Source organism: Hevea brasiliensis, unplaced genomic scaffold (genome assembly GCF_030052815.1).
Source record: "Hevea brasiliensis isolate MT/VB/25A 57/8 unplaced genomic scaffold, ASM3005281v1 Scaf27, whole genome shotgun sequence".
Taxonomy (NCBI): Eukaryota; Viridiplantae; Streptophyta; class Magnoliopsida; order Malpighiales; family Euphorbiaceae; genus Hevea; species Hevea brasiliensis.
In genome coordinates this window covers 150273-171269 of record NW_026614773.1, presented here as the reverse complement: position 1 = coordinate 171269, position 20997 = coordinate 150273, and positions in this window count along the sequence as shown.

The window sequence follows — 20997 nt, the reverse complement described above, 5'->3', positions numbered from 1 at the left end:
CAGTACTTGTATCACCCTTTCTGATTGACCATCTCTCTGTGGATGGAAAGCAGTACTGAAATACAATTGTGTACCTAAGGCTTCCTGTAACTTCTTCCAAAAGCTAGATGTGAACCTCGGGTCTCTATCTGAAATGATAGAAATTGGTACCCCATGTAACCGAACTATCTCACTTATGTATAATTCTGCCAACTTCTCCAGTGAGTAGTCAGTTCTAACTAGTAGAAAGTGAGTGGATTTAGTTAATCTATCCACTATTACCCACACTGCATCATACTTCTTCTGTGTAAGAGGGAGACCAATAATAAAGTCCATGGTAATGCGATCCCATTTTCACTTTAATATTGTTATTGGTTGCAACAATCCTGATGGAACTTGGTGCTCTGCCTTAACTTGCAGACATATCAAGCATTTTGCCACATAATCCACAATTTCCTTTTTCATCCCAGGCCACTAATATTGAGCTTTCAAATCCTAGTACATCTTTGTGCTTACTGGATGCATAGCATGAAAGCTGCCTGTCGCAAGGGATTTTGCGGTCGCCTGAACAAACCCTCACTGAAGTGGGAAAGAGTGAGGAGTCGCCACCTTAGTTTTGAGGGAAACTAAAGAAAACCATTTGGAAAATAAATTGAAATGAAACCACTTCAAGACAGAGATTCTAGGTTCGGGGTCCGTAAACGGGTGGGGAAGGTGTTAGGCACCCCACCTCGTCCCTTAATAAGGGTAAGTAGATTTAATTTTGCATTAGTTAGGAGGGCTTGAATGGGCATGTTGATCCTTTTGACTAAAGGAGCATTTGATTTTTCACTAAATTTGGATCACCCAGATACAGAAGTAAATGAGACAACCTTAGTGAGTTACAATTGCATGTTAATCTTATTTAAAAGAACTATTTTATTAAAATTTAATTTAAGAATTGTATAAGAACTCTTCTCCGAACTCTTTAATATTTATTAAAATTTTGAGTTGAGATCGGATAAGAACTCTCCTCCGATCTCTATTAAATCATTAAAAATTTTGAATTGAGACCGGATAAGAACTCTCCTCCGATCTCTATTTAATGCTTATTAAAATTTTGAGTTGAGACCGGATAAGAACTCTCCTCCGATCTCTATTTAATATTTATTAAAATTTTGATTTGAGACCGGATAAGAACTCTCCTCCGATCTCTATTAAGTATTTATTTAAAATTTTGATTTGAGACCGGATAAGAACTCTCCTTCGATCTCTATTAAAGTTTTGAGTTGAGAATCGGATAAGAACTCTCTTCCGATCTCTTTTAAATTAAAAGGAACCTGAATGGGATCTTTCCGATCTCCCGAATTTTAATTTCAGCTACATGTCATAAGGTCCTAAAGCTAAGGATTCTGGCGTTCTAAGGTGCTGGGGATAAGGCTTCTTTTAACTAATTGATATTTTGTGACTAAATAAGAGAAGCTGGACTAAATTTTGCGGACCTCCCCTAAGGTCACTTTACCAGTACCTATTAATGTCCGATCTATTCTGTTTCGTTTACTTTGGTTTTATTCCACTTTATGGCATCTTGCCGAATTGCCGTTTACGTCAGCCTAATATTGTGGCTATTTTCCTGACGTGTTATTCAGGCTCTCTCTCTTAAAAGAGACCCTTAAGTTGCAGTTACCTACGTTTTACCCAACCACTTACACGCTACTAGGAGCTAGAAAACTTGCATTCAGAAATGACGAAGATTAATAAAATGATGGACTGATCACTAAAGAGATAACTCGAGAGTAACATTCTTTGGGGTTCTTTTGCACAAAATGAACTTGGAGAAAATCGCATATGTAAGAAGAACAAAGAAAGTGCGAAAAGTAAACGTAAACACTTAATAAAACAGCAGTATGAGCTCTTACCTGTAAGGAGCCAAATTTATTGAAATAACTACGGGGTGACAAATAGTGATAAGACAGCGGACTGATTAGCTTTGAGGGTGATGTTAAATCGTGAATGAAGGGTGCTTAGCCAAAATGCAATCAGATTAAGATAAACACCGAGTGGAATGAAGTTTAACTTGGACAATGGGAATGAAAACAGAGATGATAAAGGGCTGAAAGTGAGAGTGTGACTAGATAATGAACAAACTGAAAATGTAGAGTTCCAGTATTCAGAATCCTTTTCAAGAAAACACTTTAGAAAACTAGTTTCAAAAGTCTTTCTAATCAACACTTCTAAGTAGCAGAATAACAAACTGAATGAAGTTTCAGAGTTCTTCCGCTATAATAACTACCTCTCTTTTTTGCCCGTCCTTTGAACAGTTTTTCATGCAGGTATTTATAGGAATCGGGTGCTCCCCATGAAGGGTCAGGATTTATTTTGAGGGAGATAGAGGGTCGAGATTTTGAAGGACATGATCAGATGCTTGAGAATTAAAGAGAACCAAAATGAACGGCTGAGATTATTCTTCAGAATATTTGTCATTTTCTTTTTTCAATCTGACGGTCTCAAATCTACTTGTCCGGAACGATCTGAGGGCTAAGAGCGAAAGGCGCTGGTCTTGTCGTCTCCTCTCTTGATCCAAGGGCTCCGGGTTTATCCTTACAAGTGAAATCAATGGTGGAGATTGGGATGTACAGGACTGTCATGACATACCCTGGCACCTGTCAGCATTGCGGGCTATTCTTAGGCGTGCGGTGGAGATCTCGTCTGCCACGCTTTAACTACCTCGGCTCTGATTCTGACAACGGTTATTTGGGATTTGTCTTATTCTTTTTGTCTTCCGATCCCTCCCCCTTTTCGATCTTCTTGACATGTTCCTATTCCGATCTCTCATGCTGATCTCCCATCTTCCGATCTCTATTCTTCAGATCCCTTAATCACTGTCCTGGTCGAAGCATTAATTCCTCTCGATTCCCGGCGTCCCGCGTTTTCGCTAGCAATAAATGCCCGATGTTCCCCTATATATACCCCTGACAGAAGGAACCCCCCTCATTCGATTTTCCATTCTTGCTTTTTCTTTCTTGTTTTAACTGCTTTTGATAATTCCGCCACGATCGTGGCTTTTGATCCTTTTCCGATGGACTTCTTTACCCACCGACTGAAAATTTACGATCCCGGTGATCGAATAATTGTGAAAACCTTAACTGATGATGGTGAGAGAATCAATCGATTGGCCGATCGGGTTGCGGACTTCGATCGTGCCGATCTCGAGTCGCTCAACTGGAATAATCAGCGAACCGATTTCGGCTGAGCAGATTGCTAATGTTCAGCCGATCCCTGGCGATCGCTCTTCCGAGCTTATTCGGCTCCTCACCACATTGGGTGTTCCGACAGCGGTTTCCCTCCACATTGGGTGTTCCGACCAAGGGGTAAGCTCCGGTCGGCGACACCCTGTGGATCAGTCACAATGTTGGCTATTGACATAGGCCTCTTTAGATAGGATGTTCCGCTGATCTTTAGAGGTCGGCCTTTTGATGTAATCAGATGTAATCCGATCTTGAGATCGCCCAAATGATGTAATCTGACTTTTGGAAATGTATTCCGATCTCTTGAGATCGCCCAAATGATGTAATCCGATCTTTTGGAAATAAAATTTTATTTTGTCAATTATTATCTTATTAATTATTTTCCGAGCTCTAATATGATTATTCGATATGATTCTTTACCTGAATGACACTTATCCGATCTGTAATTCGAAACACCTGGATCTACCGCTCTATAATTAACCGATCTCTTTATGGAATCTTGGGAATATTCGTGAGACGTGTCAGAACAGCTGGCGAGTCCCGCTAACCGATGCGCTGCCTGGAACCTCGTGAGCATTAAATGCTCGGACGAGTATAAATAGGGGTGGGGGGTTAGCCATTTGCTCCTGTATGTCATTTTCAATCTCTCGCTCACAACCTCAAAGTTCTCTCGTTTACTCAAGTTCTTCCGACGCCGATCAGACTCCGGTAAGGGCTTTGATCTTCTTTTTAGTTTAAGTTCTTTATTTCCTTTGAAAATGAGCGGTGCCGAGGGTCAGAGAGCGGCGAGCCCTCCTTCCATTCAGATCTCATGGTCGTCTGATGAAGAAGAGGTGGTCGGGCCAAGCGCGCAACCAGAACCTCCTAGGGTCTCCGTTCCAGCTCGGGGGCGGATCGCACCATCAAGGCATGCACCTTCTTCAGGGAGGGAGAATCTTCCCATGGACGAGCTGCCATCGATCTTGCAAGAATCCGATCTGCAATCGTTTGGCCAGGAGTACAATATTCGTCCTGATTCGTATGAACTTATCCGGTGTCACAGCTATCACCGAGCTGATTACTTCTTTGAAGAGAATGACTTGGTTATGGTATATGAGGAACAGTTAAAGGCCGGTCTACGGTTCCCTCTGGACGATTTCTTCAAGGAGGTCTTAAAATTTCACCGAGTATGCATTGCTCAAGTCCACCCCAACTCGTGGCGGATCTTAGTAGCCTTCCGAGGCCTATGCCGAGCTAAGGGGATCAGACCTACGGCTAAGGTGTTCGCCGAATCAAGAGCTAACTCGCCGAAAGGACGACGAGCACTGGTTCTTTCAGGCGAAGCCTCATTGTGGGCTCTTTACCGATCTGCCCTCCAGCCTTAAAAATTGGAAGAACCGCTTCTTCATTCTGAGGAGCAAAAATCTGACCTGCTTTGAGGACTTCCCCCGTAGCTGGTGGCACCAAGGGCCCTTGATTCCGAAGCGTATTACCTTGAACCAGGAGGAAAGCCTCATAGTGATGGAACTGAAGAATCAGGCTGCCACTCAAAAGTTCTCCTGTTTAAATGCGGTGACTGCCGAGCTGCACCATTGGACCATACAGCTGATCACCGGCCAAGATCGCGAACTTTCGCTCTCTGACCTCGGCATTGGTATTTTCTACATCTCAGATCTCAGGACCTTAGCGATCTCACTGACCTTTTCTTTGCGCAGGTATGGCGGGTGGTGAGGGTTCCAAGAAGCGGAAGAAGGACAGAGAGATTTCCCGGAAAGTAAAAGAGATGAAGCGTTCGGCACTACTTCAAACACCCGGCCATGAACCTGGAGAGATACGAGGGGACCCGCCTCGACCTTCAGGACCGCCGATCACAGAAGCTGTCCGATCTCCTCCTCAACGAGAAGAGCCGCCTCCAGCTCCTTCAGTTGCTCCAAGCACGGAAGGGGGTCGTTCTCGACCTTCTTCGAAGCCCTCTTCTCGTGGCGCTCAAGTGCTGATCGCTTCTCTGGAGAACAATCGGACTGTTCGGGAGAACCCTGATTTTGCCAAAGTCTTGGGGTCTTCTATCTGCCTTCGGGAGGATCGGGACGGTGTCTCGGACAACCTTGATGATATCCTGACTCAATCCATGAGCCTGAATGTGGAATGTCTGGTGAACCAGCACATAGTTCGGGAAAAGGCTCATCGCCTGGGTAAGGAGATCGAGAAGAAGAATCAGGAAGTGGCTTCTCTCCGATCCCAACTCCTATCCACTCAGGATTACATATCTCAAGTTGAGGGGCGGGCGAAGTTCTATGAAGACAAGCTGGCCGAACAGTCTCATGTTCTGGCTGAAAGGGATCGTGCTCTCGGGGAAGTCCAGGCGCTTCGGGCCAACGAAGCTTCTCAGGTCGCTCAACTTATCGAGGAGCTTAAGGCGAAAGACGAAGAAATGGTGACAGGAATAGCAGGTGCTTATGTGAATGCTCACCAGGACCTCTTAGCCGAACTCCAGAAGCGTTACCCAGAGGAGGACTTCTCTTGGATGGCCGACCTGGCTCCCGGGGGCGAGGGTGAGGATAGTGAGGAGGAGGGAGAGGGTGAGCGAAATGTAGATCAGGCTGGGGGATCACCCCCAGCCGAATAACTTGTACAAATTCTGAAATGAAATGAAATGAAATGACTCTTTTGTTCAATGAATGGTTGTGATCGGAAAATTTCTAAACACTTGATTGTCTGAGTATATTGAAATAACTGAAAGCGATTATTATCCTAAGTGTGAGAGATCGGAAAACACGACATGCATGAGATTGGTAAGGAACCAACGCTAAACGGAACTTAATTGAAAATTTGAACATCTAAGATCGGGATCTTCATTAAACCGGATTGGAACCTTAGCTTGATTATTCCTAAACTTTTAAAAGGGAGGTCGACCATGAATACTGGCAGCAAGGCTCTAGTGTTAATTCAATCTCGTCTGACAAGAGAGATCGGGAATATAGTTAACTGGTCAGGATATTTGACAATTGGCTTGAGAGATCGGTGAATGATTGAGAGACCGGTAAGGCTTAGCATTGACTCAATTCTCTGTGAAGAGAGATCGGAACTGTGGTTAAATGGCAAGGAGAGACTTAGTGCTAGGGATCGGTTTCGAAGTTTATAGATTCTGGGGATCGGCCAAAATATGGTGTCGACACTGCCGTGTGCTTTTTTCAGAATGATTTTCTTAATTTCCCCATCATCAGGTACACATATTCTCCCTTTATAGTATAAGCACCCATCTTCCTTTATCTCATATTCATTCTCATTCCCCTCTTGAATTTGGCTTATAATGGTTGTTAATTTTTCATCCAGCTTCTGCCCCTCTTGTATCTGCTGTAGAAGACTGGGCTTTACTTGTAATTCAGCTACTATAGCCCCATCTTGTGCCAAGGTCATACGAGCATTCAAAGCTCTTAAAGCCACCAATGACTTTCTACTTAGTGCATCTGCCACTATATTTGCCTTCCTAGGATGATAGTCAATAATACAATCATAATCATTTAGGAACTCGATCCATCTCCTTTGTTTCATATTGAGCTCCTTCTGAGTTGGCAAGTATTTAAGACTTTTGTGATCCATGTAGATGTAATACTTTTCACCATATAAGTAATGCCTCTATATCTTCAATGCAAACACAATTGCTGGTAATTCAATATCGTGGGTAGGGTAGTTCTTTTCATGTGATTTTAACTGCCTAGAAGCATAAGCAACCACTTTTTCATCTTGCATTAGAACACATCCAAGCCCATTATGCGAGGCATCACTATATATTATAAAGTCTTTTCTTGATGCTGGCTATGTTAACACTGGTGCCTCAGTGAGCATAGCCTTCAGTTTCTCAAATCTGGCTTAGCATTTGTCATTCCAGTCAAACTTCACATTCTTGTATAGTAATTTAGTCAATGGGGCTACTATCAAAGAAAATCTCTTCACAAACCTCTTGTAGTAACTAGCTAACCTTAAGAAGCTTCTGACTTCAATTGCATTCTTAGGTGGCTTTCATTCCACTACAGCTTCAATCTTTTTGGGATCCACTCTAATCCCATCAGCTAATACTATATGTCCAAGGAAAGAAATTTCATTCAGTCAGAATTCACACTTGGACAACGTAGCATACAACTTCTTCTCTCTTAGGGTCTGTAATACAATCCTCAGATGCTCATCATGCTCCTCTCGATCCTTGGAATACACCAATATATTATCAATGAAGACCACTGCAAACCGATCTAAATAAGGATGAAAGATGCGGTTTATAAAGTCCATGAATGCTGCTGGTGCATTTGTTAACCCGAATGGCATCACCAGAAACTCATAATGTCCATACTGGGTCCTGAAGGCTGTTTTAGGTACATCTGCCTCCTTTACTCTCAGCTGATGATACCCTGATCTGAGATCAATCTTGAAGAAAACACTGGCTGCCTTCAACTGATCAAATAAATCATCTATTTTACGCAAATGATATTTGTTCTTCATTGTCACTTTATTCAACTGCTGGTAATCTATACACAATCTTAGTGTCCCATCCTTCTTCTTCACAAAGAATAATGGTGCTCCCCATGGTGACACACTAGGGCGTATAAACCATTTATCCAGTAACTCCTGCAACTGGATTTTTAGCTCCTTCAATTCTGTGGGTGCCATCCTGTAAGGAGCAATTGACATTGGTGCTATACCCAGCATTACTTCAATTGCAAACTCCTCTTTCGGGTGGTAAACTAGGCAATTCCTCTAGAAACACATCTGAAAAGTCACACACTATGGGTATATTCTGGAGACTAGACCCGGCCTTCCTCGTATCAACCACATGTACAGGTATGCTTCACAACCTTTTCTTATTAGTCTCCTTGTAGTGGTGGCTAATATGACATTAGACAGAAAATTTGTCATTTTACCCACAATTGTGATTTCTTCATTATCGGGAGTTTTCAGTGTGATTCTCTTAATTCGATAATCAACTATTACTTGGTGACGTGATAGCCAGTCCATCCACAAGATTACATCCAACTCATAGAAGGGCAGTTCAATAAGGTCTGCCAAAAACTCATACTCCTAAATCCTCAAAGGGCAACTCTTGTAGACCTTATTTACCACTACACTGTGGCCTACATCAAAATTTTTTAATCACAAAAATCATCCCTACTTAATTTTATCAAAATAATCATTTTTTAATAAAAAAAATAAAAATAGAGTTAACAATTCTCAAAGGTCGTATATGTGTATAAATATATTATAATTAGTGACTTTGTTTGGATGATAAATTTTGTTCTTGTAAATTAAAAGTGAATAATAAGTAGGACATTAACATTAGTGATATGGTATGACTTGATTCCTAAACCAAAGGGTAAACAAGTCAGACCTCGAGTATGGAAAAGTGTAAAAGGCCTTGAAGAGAAGGTGTTTAGATATGACATTAGGTGTTCGAACAATTCATAAGGTGTTTGGATATGACATTAGGTATTCGAAGAGTTCATAAAGTGTTCGGATAATGATTGTTCGGACAGATTACTCTGACTAGGAAAGAGTGATCAAATAAGAGAGAGGCACAGTACAAAAGCATGTCCTTTATTATAGCTATGAATATAAGACATGTTTGTTGACACCTTTGTAAAAAGTGGAATAAGCTGGCATAAAATCTCGATTAATCTAGAAAAGGTACTATTTTTTATACCATAAAAAGGGCTCATAAAAATATCAAAGGTACGCAATTCTTTATATTATTTTCTGATTGGCATTTACTGTTGCCATTTACTAACTTGAGCGTCAGAGTGGCCTAGCTCAGGCCACCAACCTCATCCTTTCTCTTTGATTTCAGGCAGAATCTAATTAGGTTCTAGCTCAAGAATCCTAAGCAACATCAGTAGCGTTGTCTGTGGGAAAAATGCCATTCATCTTGGCTAACTCTTTATCTTCAATCATTTTGTTTTTATTGCTTGTTTTCTTGAGTTTTGTCATTTTTTGTTAACTAGTTTTGTCAATTTCTAATGGCTAAGATAGGCATGCATTCCAAAAGAGCAAGCTCTGAGGCCGTTGCTAACAATGTGGGGACCTAGACTCAAGGTGGAGAAGCTCCATTAATGGTCCATAATCAAGAAGTTCTAGTAGGGGGAAACACAGACTCCTCTCATGATCCCATTTCTTGAAAATTAAAGAGATGGAGGCAATGTTGGCAGTTTTAAGAAAAGAATATGAACAACCTAATGGGGGTGAAGGAGTGGAAGTGTGGATTAAAGGGCATTAGAACCTTGAATTTCAAAAAATTATTTTTAAGATTACATGCACCATACTAAGTGTCTTATGATCCTAATCAATTTCCAATGCCTAATTGCATACCAAAACATATTTTAGCATGCATTAAAATTTCATTTGCCATTAAAGATTATGAATTAACATTTAATTCAATTAAACCCTAACTAAAAGAGGGATTTTTAGGCACTAACCTCTTGATGCACAATTGATGTAAATCTGACTCTTAGGATGTTCTTAGGACCCCAAATGTTATCCCTCTAGTTTGTCCACCACAAGCACACACAAAAGTTGCAATGACAGCCCCTAGATTGGCTTCTCAAGCCTTGTCAACCAATTTTAAGATGGGGTTTATGCTTTGTGAAGGTTGTATGAATGTATTAGGAGTTAGAAACACTTTCTAATAATTTTAATTCAAAAGGAAATCAAAGTTTTTCCTTTGAATCAATTGAGAAATTGAAAAAGAGAAGGACATACCAAAAGTGATGGCAACTTGAGAGAAAAAGAAACGAGTGATTTTTTCTTTATTACTTTTCTTTATAAACTTAGGTCAAACCCTCACAAACTCCCTTGCCACATGTCATCACAAGATTCCATCTTGTTATTGTTTGATTTAATCCTATGAAGCCAAGTGTCAAGCTCCATTTAAATCATGACATGTGGTCTTCCATCATAGGAAGACAAGTGACAAGATAATATGGTGCCATGTGTCACCATCTCATGGTGTCACATGTCACCATGTGAAAAGACCAATTTGCCCTTACTTTTTAATTTGAGTTCTCAATCCAAAATTATAATTTCTCCTCTTTAAATCAATTTATATCAAATTTAAATTAATTAATTAATTAATTTTTATTAATTAATTTCTCATAATTAAATTCATATTTAATCAAATTAAATATAAATTTAATTTATACTATACATCAAATAATCTAGATTTGGTTTCAAGTCATGCTAGGGATTTTACAGTCTTATTGCAAACCAAACCTCTTTAATTAATTAATTAAACTCTTTAATTAATCAATTAAATCAAATTTTAAATGGTGATTAGCTTGTGTAGATGTGTGACTTACTAGGCTTATTACTTATTGGCAATGAGAAATGATATTAACTCTTTAATATAATTAGAACTCTTTCTTACCGTAAATGATTTCTCTAAAGCATTTTAGACATCTCATAGACCATGGTTGACACCTATTATAGTATGCCATGGCCACCCAATCAGTAATAAGAAATACCATAAATGAACCTTTAATCATATGTTACCATGCACTAGAATCTCTCCGTTACAAAATTCCAATTCGAGCTGGAGTCATGGTTAATGTCAAATCCCATTTGCTATGAACATTATGTTCTCTTTTAATTCCAGTTCTTGATTAATTAGATTTTCTTATCAGAAACTCTTTTCTGACTAAATCTGTCTGTCCTGGCCAGGAACTTGAAACATCAAGAACAATTAAATGAATATATGATTTTATCCCTATTTACTTAGGGTAACAGATTCCATCTTGATCAAAACCTATCTCCATATATAACTAGTAGGAGCCAACACATGCCCATATACCCATACACAGTATAAGTTTGAAAGCAGTATCAAACTCAAACCACCTATACACAAGATAACTATGTTATCTCAGATCTAAAGATTATATGTATTGATATGATATATGACAATGCATTGACAAGAGTAAACTCCATGTGCTTGTCATATGCATCACTGGTTCGGCTTACTTATCATGTATAAGTGCCTATCATGTTTATTATGTGGCATGAGACTCACCACTCCATCTTATTTATATCTCATATAAATACCTTGGGAACAAACATGATTACAATCTTTCTAAATAAGTCATGTCCTTTGTGAAGTATCCTCGATTGTGAACCAATTTATGATACTTTGTTCTAGAAATACTGTCACTCATATTCTTAATAACTTAAGAATAGAATTTCTAACAAAATATCAATGGAACTTTTCAATTACACATAAATATATTATGTAAATAAAAAATCGAAATTGCCTTTTTATTAATAAAATATGTACAAGATACATGCAAAATGATATGCTCTAGGACATACTACTAATAATCTCTTACTAGAACTAGAGCCATTCATTATAATATCTTAGACCCATCTTCTCAAGATATCGGTCTAACTGAGTTTGTGACATAGGCTTTGTGAATGGAGCAGCTGGATTTTCGACTGATGCTATTTTCTACATGGCTACATCGCTTCGCCCAACTATCTCTCTGATAATGTGGTAGTACCTTTCTATGTGTTTGGATTTCTGGTGAGACCGGGGTTCCTTAGCCTATATGACCGCTCCATTGTTATTACAATAGAGAGGAACTGCTAACTCAATGGAAGAAACTACTGCAAGTTTTGTCACGAACTTATTTATCCAAACAGCCTCTTTTGCAGCATCTGATACAGTAATATACTCAGCTTCTGTAGTGAAATCAGCAGTCGTACTCTATTTAGAACTCTTCCAACTAACTGCACCTCTATTACAAATGAACATAAACCTAGAGGTAGACTTTCTATCATTGATATCTGATTGAAAATTAGAATCAGTATAACCATCCAATTACAAGTCACCACCTCCATAAATCAAGAATAAATCCTTAGTTCTTCTTAAGTACTTAAAGATATTCTTGACAGTATCCGGCCTAGTACAGAACATTACATACATTAAACTTCCAATAGCCGAAGCATTTGGAATCCTGACCATTTTATCTCTTTCTTCTGTTGTCTTTGGAGATATCTCTTTAGAAAGGTGGATACTATGTCTTACTGGTAATAATCCTCTCTTGGAATCAAGCATGTTAAACCTCTTTAATACATTTTCTAAGTATAGATTTTAGGATAAACCAAATATTCTTTTCGCTCTATATCTATAGATGTGAATTCCAAGAATATAGGTTGCCTCCCCTAAGTCTTTCATGGAGAATGTATTTGACAACCATACCTTGACAGTTGTCAACATACCTATGTCATTACCTATCAATAAAATGTCATCTATATATAAAACAAGGAAAGTGACAACACTCTCACTAACCTTTTTATATACACATGGCTCATCAATTTTTTTGATAAAACCAAATGATTTAATGACTTCATCAAAAAGGATGTTCCAACTGCTTGAAGCTTGTTTCAACCCATAAATAGATCGTTTTAGCTTGCATACCTTGGAACCATCTTGGGATTCAAAACCCCTAGGTTGTTCCATGAAAATGTTTTCATCAATATTTCCATTGAGAAAAGCTATTTTGACATCCATTTGCCAAATCTCATAATCATAGTATGCAGCTATTGCTAATAAAATCGTAATTTATTTAAGCATAGTAATGGGCGAGAAAGTCTCATCATAGTCGATTCCTTGCCTTTAGCAAAACCCTTTCGTAACTAGCCTTGCTTTATAGGTCTCTACCTTTCCATCAGAACCAATTTTTTTCTTGAAACCCCATTTATTCCTTATAAGTACAATACCTTCAGGTGGGTCAATAAGGTCCCAAACTTAGTTCTTATGCATGAAATCAATTTTGGATTTCATAGCTTCAATCCATTTTAAAGAATCTATATCTGATATAGCTTTTTTATAGGTAAGAGGATCATCTCTATGATCTATTTCTTCATGAGTAAATAACTCTTATTCATCTTCATGAAGAAAACCATATCTCACTGGTGGGTGAGATATCTTGGTCGATCTACGAGGAATTACTGTAGATGTTTCATCAATAGGTGTAGGTTGACTAGATGGATCTATATCCATTTGATCTATTGGTTGCTTAAAATTCTCCAATTCTAACTCTATTTGCCTTCCTTTGCCACCTTCTTGAATAAACTATTGTTTAAGAAATATGGCATCTCTGCTTACCACAACCTTTTGTGATGTAGGCAAATAAAAATAATATCCAAAACTTTCTTTTGGATATCCAACAAATCAACCTTTTTCTGATCTGGTTTTCAATTTATCAGTGTTCAACTTTTTAATATAAGCTAGACAACCCCAAATCTTAACATGCTTAAGACTCGATTTTCTTCCATGTCATATCTCATAAGGTGTGGAAGAGATTGATTTTGATGGAATCCTATTCAGAATATGCAAAGCTGATTCTAATGCAAATCCCCAAAAGGAGACTGGCATATTAGTATAGCTCATCATACTGCGTATCGTATCTAATAGGGTACGATTTCTCCTTTCAGATATCATTCAGTTGTGGCGTTCCTGGAGGAGTCAGTTGGGAGACAATGCCATGCTCTTTCAAGTATTCATCAAATTCAGTACTTAAGTATTCACCTCCACGATCTGATCGAAGAATTTTAATACTTTTTCCTGTTTGATTTTCTACTTCACATTTAAATTCTTTGAACTTTTCAAAGGATTTATATTTGTATTTCATCAAATACAAATACCAAAACCTTGATTTATTATCAGTAAAGGTAATAAAGTAATGAAAACCGCCTCTAGCCATTTCCTTAAATGGACCACATACATCACTATGTATCAATTTCAAAATATTTTCAGCTCTTAACCCTAGTCCAATAAAAAGTGATCTAGTCATTTTACCTTGAAGGCAGGATTCACAAGTTGGAGTAGGTTCAGGACCCAATGAGGATAAAATCCCCATTTTCTCCAGTTTTGCAATCCTATCTTCTGCAACATGACCTAATCTTAAGTGCCAAATATATTTTGAACTTGAGTTAATTTTCATCATGGTATTACATTCATTTAGATTGCTTGCATTAGATTTGTATTTAACATTATTATCTAAATAATAAAGTCCATCATGCATATAACCTGAGCCAACATATTTATTTCTAAAATAAATATTGCAAATATCATTTGTGAACTGAAATTCATTTCCATTTCTAGTCAAACTAGATATAGAAATAATGTTCTTAAAAGCATCAGGTGCATGTAAAACATTATTTAAATACAAAAATTGTCCATTCATGTATAAAGATTTAGATCCTATGGCTAAAGCTTCAACAGTTGAGCCATTGCCAATCTGGAGTCTAATATCTCGTGACTGCAAGCTGCTACTACTTACTAGTTCCTGCATATTAAAAGTAATTTGAGAACTAGCACCATTATCTAGAACCTAAGCTGTAGATGAACTATGAGTATAATCAGAATCTAAATAACAAAACATAGACATACCTTCTGAAGGTGTATCCTTCTTGTCCTTCAAAGAAGCAAGATACTTTGGGCAGTTCCTTTTCTAGTGCCCATCCTTCTGACAGTGGAAACACTTTCCAGCTTCGGTCTTGCCCTTCTGTTTGGCTATCTTCTTGGAAGGTCTAGGAATTTGAGGTTGCTTATTCTTATTGCCCTTCTTCCTTTTGGACTTTCTAGCAGAAGAAGAAGATGCAATCAAAGCCACCTCTTTTCCTCTATTGCCTGGCATACTCTTTTGGGCAATAACCAGCATGTTAAGCAACCCAGCCAAAGTACACTCTTGCTTTGTCATATGAAAATTTGTCACAAAATTCCCAAATGACTCAGGCAGGGATTGAAGGATCAGATTCGTCTGCAGTTGGAAATCTATGTGAAAATCAAGATGTTCCAGCTGCTCAATAAGCTGAATCATCTTGTGGATATGATCTCCTACATTCTGTCCCTTAGACATCCTCATGCAGAATAGCTATCTAGATATCTCATACCTAACATTCCTACTATGCTTACCATACAACTCTTGCAGGTGAAGGAGGATCTCACTTGCATTCTGCATATTTTCATGCTACTTTTGTAACTCATTAGTCATAGAAGCAAGCATGTAACATTTGGCTCTCATATCATGCTCCTTCCACTTGTCCAAAGTGTCTAGTTCGTCTTGAGTGGCCTCTGGAGGTAAGGGACCAGGAACCTTTAAGTTTAAAATATATCCAATACATTCTAGGTTCAGGACAACTCATTTGAAAGATTAAGTCCCATCAACCTATTGTGATCAAGTATGCTCGCAAGGATATTGGATGGCGGTGGTTGTTGTGTGCTCATTATTATCAGAAAAATTAACTACAGAAAATAACTAAATTAATTAGTAAATGTATCAAGTAATTAACCAAAATGATTATGATCTTTTAATCAAATTGGTCCTCCCACTAACTTGGCGAATCCTACACTTCCAAAGTAGGAAACGAAAATCCTAGTTGGATGGATTTCTAGTGGGTGATTGAATTCTTATAGTCTTATTGATTATCCTCAGGCACATCCATTATTGGAATTACAATAAACTATAAGTGAGCAACTCCTTGCCCCTCACATTTCATGTGAGGTTCAATAATTTATTTAGCCCCTAATGCTCAAAATCGCAGGCACATCCATTATTGATTTATCTTGCATTAGTTAAGTTGATCCCATTGAGTCAGCAAACATGCAAATAATTTTAATGTCCTCAGGCTCATCCATTATTGGCCACCAACTATTTACATACTTACAACATCTTATGCTTAACAATTATTCTTAGGAAAATCTCTTAAATAAATGCATCACATGCAAGTATTTAAAATTTCTTAAAATAATTGCCTCAATGGAGGGCCATGATATAATTACCATAATTATACCAATTACAACTTAATCATTTGTTTGGAAGATTTTGTGGTCGGCCTAATTACTATTATGGTCTCACTTTGCACATTATCCAATTGGCATGCATATATCATATACTTGTATACATTCATACCCATCTCATGCATACATGGATAAACAAATAATATGGTACGATCATGAACTTTCTAAGGGATTCAATTCTGAGCCACCAAGAATTGAATTAGGGCATTTCTAGGTATATTTCATGTGACACCCCTTACCCGACTACAGTGTAGCCGAGCAAGTTATGCCACTCAGTGTGCCGGAGCACTCTATTTTATCTGATTTCATTACAGTTCTTGATTTATTTATTCAAAAACTTTATTTAAGATTTAGGCTATTTTACTTTTATCAAAATCTAACTAAATTGGAAATTTCAAAAATTTTAACGATAAGCCGACAAAGTGTCGGCTGTAATTTGGACTAACAGTTGTTCTGAACCTGCCAAAGACAATTTCAAAATATACTCAATTTCTCAAACTTAATAGTCTTAAAAATTTTCAAACATAATGTATCTCAATACAGTATCCAGATTTCTCAGAAATCTCATTAGATTTTCAATATCTCAATATTCACAAGTATAATCTCATTATAACTCAAATTCAATTCACATACTAAAATACTTACTTTGAATAGCTTCCATAATTCATAGGTTAATTACATGAGTTTATTTTGTACAAGATATACAAATAATTTACAATGTGCTAGGAATGAACAATATACATAACATGTATAAAATGAGCCCTATCTACATGCATTCTTTGAGGAGGTGACAATCTTGAACTCTTACGACACTTCGCAGATCCGACTCCAAAAATCTCAATCGATAGTCTCTGGTTTTACCTTGATACTGCGTGAGGAAGCAATTCCATCGCGCTAAGCATTTCTACTTAGTGGTGCAATAATATAACTAAATAATATATACAAGTAAAGAAAGAAATAAATGATAATTCGGATACTCAAGAATCAATTTAATTTGGTATGGTATTTCTAGTATCAACGATCTTATATACTAGTTTGTTCCTCTTTGGAAGTGCTTAGTTTATAACTTTTCAAGAATACTAGCAGTATATAATTTATTCTATCTGTATTGTATTTCAAGTGCATGCGATCCCGCAATTTATATTTTTGTTATGTTTCTTTTGCTAATCTCTTTTGCTTATTCATTCAATACTTAATTTAATTGTACTGGATTTTCATTATACTTAACTTAACTTAGCTGCTTGAATTGAATAATACTTTAATTGACTGCCCAAGTAACCTATACTAGACGCATCGGATCGGATAATGTGTCGTTGGCACCGACACCGCAGTTGCCTCGGGCGTCATACCATGGGACGGTAACGCCTACCATGTATGCAAAGATGGCTAAAAAGCCATGATATCACATAATCGGAATAAAAGCCATGAATGCGGGCATAAAAGCCATGAATACGGGCATAAAGCCATGAATACAGGCATAAAGCCTTTCCTTTCGCAGTACTGCTAAAACAATACACTATTGGCATGCCAAACTATCCAAACCAATCTTGTTAGGTATACTAGGGCATTTGATATTTTAAAATGTTAATATATTGTGCTTTATGACTTCATTATTTCATGATAAATTTCAATCATAATTCATACATTCATTTGATCATTTATATGATCACAATTCACATCAATTATTCTTTTATACCATTGTACTCAAAATACTTCTCCTCTTTACAATAATGAGAACTAATGTCTCATTCATACATTAATATGGTTTATTTATCCATTCATTATGTTATTCATATTGATCACAATTCTAAACAATGGTTCACATGTACCATTGTATTCAAAACATTTTTCCTTTCTCATTTATACATTCAAGAATCTACTTATGTAATTACAAATTTTATATTTCAAGTTAAGTTACTAATATTTTATGAATTCCATTTGTGATGGGCATATATGCCCTAACTATCTATTCACATCAATTAGGTGACTTATTTTTCATGTTTCAAGTAATCCATGAATATTTCATGGATTTCAAATTTATGGCCTAAATTTCTTTTTAACAATTTTGACTAGGATGCATAGTCCATATTTGTCATACAATTCTAAGCATTTAAGCTTAGAATTGGTTCTAGGTCTTCATCTTAATTCACTAATCATTTTGATTACTATTCACCATACTAGTCAACCAAAATGTTGACCTTTTTATACTTAATGGATATATTAATTCTAATTACACCAAGATCCCATAATTTGAGTTTTACATTTACTAGTATTAATTGCCAATTGCAATTTAAAGTCCCCCAGATGCATTTCTAATTTCAAATTTTGAATTTCAAGTTTTGGTGTCACTATTCACCTCATTGGTCAACAAAAATGTTGACTTTTGCATAGACAATAGGTACATTGGTTTTAACACTCCCGATGTACCACATTTTTCATTTAAAACTTGTTGGAATCAATTACCAAATCCATTTCCAAGCTTATTTCAAGTTTTTATGTCACTATTCACTTCATTAGTCAACTAAAATGTTGACTTTTGCATAGAAAATATGTACATTGACTTTGGCTCTTCAAACATACTACATTTTTCATTTAAAACTTGTTGGTTTTGGTCACTTTCTCAAAGCTTAGGTCATTTTGGCAAAATTGCCAATTTTCGGTTTTGGTGCTCCGAAGTTGCACTGTTTCATTGGTCGATTTACTGTTAGAATTTGACAAAACTTCCTTCATAGAAAATGTTCCTTATTTTGTCTAGTTGAATTTATTTTTTTGAATCACTCCATTTGGAGTTTTGTAGCTCAAGTTATGGCCAAAATAAGTTTACTGTTCACGTGCACTGTTCATGCTGAGATTTTGGGTCTGGCAGATTTTTGGTCCAACTTTGGTTAGTAATTTGATCAAGTTAAGTTCATAATTTGGTCTAACTTTCTTCATATGAAATGTTCTACTATGCCTTAGGTTTTCATCGGTTCAAGAATCGCCTAAATCCGAGTTTTCTAGAGAGAGTTATAGCCATCCAAACATTACTGCTCAAATGAAAATCTGCAGAGTTGCAGGTTTGAACAGTAACTGTGACTGCCATTTGGGTTAGGTTATGGTCATAATTTGGGGTAGGTTTCTTCATGAAAGTTGTTTGTCTATGTCTTAACTTGTTGCTGTTAAAATTTCAGGTCAATTGACCAAATCTACAGTGAGTTATGGCCAAATGAACAGTTACTGTTCATTTGGTCATTTCTGCAGGGGCTGTTGCAGGGGATCCGGATTGGGGCCAAGTTTTGGTCCTCTTTCTTTGGTCTTTTGGGCATGGTTTCTTCAGCAAAAATGTGCCATTATAAGCCTAGTTTCATGTCCATTTGTCCAAACACCAATTGGATCAACACAGCCAAAGTTATGGTTGTGTAAGTGGACTGAATGTTTAGTCCCTCTACTGCTGTCCTAGGGCAGCCTACAACTTCACTTTGCAATCCTATTTTTCAGTCCATAATATGGTCAACTTACCTAAAATGGTCACTAATTGACCATTAAAATGTGCTCTAACAATTTCCTAAGCCAAGTCAATTTTCACTCCCAAAAACCCTAGCTTCACATTAGGTTTTCTACAAAATGCCTTAGTTAGCATACCAACTTATTATTCTTATGTTTATAAACTTCCTACATGATTCTAGTTCACTTCAAGCTCATAAAAAACACTCCTTCCTATTCCTTCACTAGGGCAGCCAAAACTCATGTACACATACACATGAATTTTGTTCATTTAAATTACATTTTCTTACTAAATTCAAGTTCCATTTCATGAAATTAAAGAGTTTTAGGTATATAGTGCACTAACCTCACTTTAACCTCTTGTAGGCAGATTTTTCCAAGTTCCAATCTTCACTTTATTTCTTCTTCTTGGCTGCCAAACACTTTCCAAGAGGTATAGACAAGTTTTTAGTGAAAGGACTTAGGAGAGTTTGTGATGAAATAAGGATGAAAATGGAGCTTTGGTTGAGATTCAATGGAGGAAGAGAGGAGGTGTAAAACGTTTTTCTAAGGAGAAGAAGGGCTGCTGATTTCTTTTGTTTTTGGCCATATTTATCTCTTTTTATTTATTAATTAATAGGTTGTTTAATTGTGATTGGTTGAAGTAAGTGAGTGACATCATAATATGTCATAATTTGCTTAATTTTTTATTTTTCTTTTCTTTTCTTTTCTACCACATTTCAATTTAATTTTTAGCAATATTTATTCATATTTTGAGTCATAATAATTATTTACTTAACTGGACAAGTCGACCAAAAATACCTCTGAAGGCGAAATGACCGAAATGCCCTCCGTTTGGCTTAACGGGTCAAAATTGGCTGTACCGATTGAAAAATTTTTCTAAATATTTTCTTGGCATTCTAATGCCATAGGAACCTCAATGACCCTTCTCTGGAGTCCCAAAATTATTTTATAATTTTTCCCGGTCTAGGGCTCCTCGTTGTAGAACCGCAACTTCCTCCAGTTACCTCGCGAGGGCACCGGCTCATTTAACTTGGTTGTATTTTATTTCTAAAATTTTTACTAAATTTTTCTTGTTAATATTTGAGTAAATTTTACTTCCAGACTTTAGATTAAATATTTTTCCGGATGTTCTAGCTGTCCGGACCGACACCGGATCCTTGGAACAAGAGAATGTACTGAGTTGCTACGGAGGGTGTTACAATTCTTCCTCTAATTTAAATTTCGTCCTCGAAATTTATCCAGTGTAAATAGCCGAGGAGTTACTACCTCTTTATTTCTTCACCTTTCCGTGTTATCCTACTTCACTTTCTCCTTAGTCTCAATCTCATCCTCAAACAATTATGTACTCATCCTTTTCATCTTAAATACAGTCTCCTTCTCATCTCCATTCGCTATCTCATTTTCTCTTCACTCTCTTATTCCATACCTTAACCTAAAATAAACAGGAAATACAGATCTGCAATAGTGTCACCTCGACTCTTATGAATGCAA